General features: G+C 45.9%; 1 long non-coding RNA gene across 1 annotated transcript; it reads right to left on the bottom strand.

Annotated features, from left to right (window-relative positions):
• Positions 1-416: 416 nt before the first annotated feature.
• LOC141042072 (uncharacterized) lies at positions 417-2,834 on the bottom strand. Its single transcript, XR_012203888.1, has 3 exons — positions 2,733-2,834; positions 2,545-2,624; positions 417-823 (listed from the first exon to the last, which is right to left on the bottom strand). It is a non-coding gene; the product is annotated as an uncharacterized lncRNA (long non-coding RNA).
• Between the last annotated feature and the right edge of the window lie 298 nt (positions 2,835-3,132).

Below are 3,132 nucleotides of genomic sequence, written 5' to 3'. Positions count from 1 at the left end.
GATACACAGGTGAGAACGAACTTGACGATCAAGTAGCGAGACACAAAAGTCACGACTTCCTCATCATCAAGCGTACGAAGGGAATCATACCTGTCCAAAGAATGATATGACAGGGCAAGATAATAGTGGAAGACTGGGTTTAATAGCATTGCCCTTTTTTGATAACAAAGATCAGCAAGGGTTGCCAAGGGGACGAGATGGAGAGCCTGGATGATGATGTGGTTGCATCACACCGAAGAGCAGGCATGCTATGAAAGAGGGTGCAGGTAGTGCATCGAAACCGATGCCACCTACACTCACAAGATTAACCGTTAGTGACAAAATAATAATCTATATGCATGCTGTGCGACAAACAAATGCAACAATCAAGTGCAACAAACCAACTGGGGTCTATACTACCGCTTTCTAACGTTCGCGCGGGCCGAGGCATCCTACAGCCAGACCTGCTCTGATACCAAGCGCTGTGGCACCCCGGCTCAGAGAAAACCGGAACGCCCCGTATTCCAGCCCAGAGATCAAGGAGAAGTCTTCTAGAATACAGCACTGCTTAGCATAGAACAAACCAGCTTTCTATTATATCACAAATATGAATACAAGGTCTCCGATGTTACAATGAATAACATCGGCACGGCGACACTACGCCATCCTCAGTTGCTCTATGCAAGTAGCAGAACAACTCGAAGCAGTGGAATAACTCTAGCAGCGGAACAACGACGACGGTGGTGAACTCCAATCCGCAGGGACTCTGGCTGGAACGCTTATCCTAGCTCGCAAACAAAGAATCCATGGCGAACAAGCATGCAATCCAGGCACGACCTGCAAGCTGGCATGACACGCCAGGTCAGTACATTGAATGTACTTGCAAGCTCAAAATTAACCAGAAGCATTCAAGACAAACAACAGCATGGCAATTACAGGTTAAGCAAGAATTAACATGAGATCCTCATAACAACATGACCTGAACAACATGACACCCAAAGTAATACTCCCAAAATAATACCAGGTACCATCATGAAAATAATCATAATAGCCACTAAAAATCCAAAGGCAACATGAACACGATACAGCTAGAACAACATGAGCATAGCATGAGCATATGAGTCTGACGATACTAGCATGCAACATGATGACACTATATGCATTATTTATTTTGCTCGGGTTACTACGTAACCATCACATGCCTCACTTACCAACCTCGGACATCACACGATTATCTCAGGATCAAATCAAGCTTGGTATAAACAATACCGTAGTAATCATTAAATGACCACAAGGAGCTTGATCTTTACCCATGATTCTCGCACAACATCGCGAATATACAATAACTCGGTATCCTCGATACCACCGTGATCCTTCCGGCGATCACAACCACGACCAACACTTGGTCTCAAACAGTGATCTTTCCGGCGATCACAACCAACTTATCTCATCATCAAACCGGGGTTGTCTATTAATCAAGTTATTATTAATACTGTTGACTCACGGTGGGACCGACACGAACTGGGCCCTTATCCGCGGGCACGGCTATCGATAGATTTAATATACACTCTGCAGAGGTTAGTACACTGTACCCACACTACGGAACCCATGGCCTCGCACTCCCATTCGGGTGGACCAACGACGTTCCGACAAAACCAATCTACTGCCGTGACATTCTCCCGGCCACTCCGACCAAATCCCCAACGGGCTAGTCCTGGTTGGACCCGTGTCTAGCAAAGACACCCCAACCACCGTCGTGGTCAAAACACTCCCACTCGGGGACTGGATCTATAAAACTGAAAACAACGAGCACACAAGGTTATGTCTGCCTAACTGATCAGGGTAAGCACGCCCATAACCTTCCCTCGTGGGAGGCACCGGCGAGATGCACGACAATAGACCCAGTTAGGACCTTCCCATAAGGTAAGCGTGGTTGCACTGGTCAGTTTCGATCTGGCGGCACCATGACTCAGCCAACAGTTGTTCAAGTTCAATTAAATCCGGTTAAACTTGAAGGCAAAATACTGAGCCATGATAAAATAACATGATGCAATTACAATGCATGAACATGATATCAACATAAGTACGGGATGCAACATAACTATCCACCATATCAACTATGAATAATCTCCAACTGAACATGGCATAATGACGAGCATAAATTTTACAAGTACAACACTACTCATAGCATAACATGACCATTATCATCAAACATAAATAACATGCAAGAAATCATCAATAACATCACCGAGTAAGACTTAACCAACTAACAACAAAGGAACAACGCATATTAATGGTACTCGATAACCGACGTTAATCATGCACCGAAGAACATGACCAACCCAACATGTACTACTATCCAGCATGGCAATATGAAAGCAGTACTAGCAACTAGCAGGGCATGATAACCAGGTGCATAACAACATAGCAAACAAGTAAGCACTAAACAGAAGCATTACCGAAACAACGATAACCATGTTTTAAACAAGCAATCATTTAATAAATATTCAAGTTGAAAACCATGGCTACTGCATGACTATCATGCAAATGGGTATGGTGGCTTGCCTGGGGATGAAGAAGGCACCGGGGAGAAGTGCGGTGAAGCCGCGGAAAGACTTGCCGGAAACAGTTATCTCTCGGAGGGGCTGTTTACGTGCAAGGGCAAAAAGGTCATTTTCACAGTGTCAAACCATAGTGAAAATGAAACCAACAGAACGGGCTCGACGAAACAAAGAAGTGGGCTTTGGATTCACCTCATTTGGAGTTGTGGTTAAAAAGATATGACGGGTTGAAGTTAAGGGACTAATCTGTAAAGATTTCTCCACAAACAGGCCCCATACGCTTTCAAAGCAGGAAAACGAATTACGGGCTTAAGAAGGACTGTCATACGCTTTCAGTAAAAGACAACGTACTCTGACCTGAAGCAGTACTTTAATACGCTTTCACCTAAGGAAAAGGTACACCCGAGTTCATGCTTCCACTTAAGTGACGTGGCGGTGGCGGGGCCCGGCTTGAGCAGCTGACAGAGGGGGCCCGCCTTATCCATCTCCCTCTCCTCGCGCCTGTCTTCTTCCTCCTCGCTGCCTCCCCGATCAGTGACAGAGGAGCGAGGGAAGGGAAGAGGCCGGCGCCGGCCCGGCCAACTCCGGCCGT

This window comes from Aegilops tauschii, chromosome 2 (genome assembly GCF_002575655.3).
Source record: "Aegilops tauschii subsp. strangulata cultivar AL8/78 chromosome 2, Aet v6.0, whole genome shotgun sequence".
Taxonomy (NCBI): domain Eukaryota; kingdom Viridiplantae; phylum Streptophyta; class Magnoliopsida; order Poales; family Poaceae; genus Aegilops; species Aegilops tauschii.
Note: the sequence above shows the minus strand (reverse complement) of the source record. Positions and strands in the feature narration are given on the sequence as shown.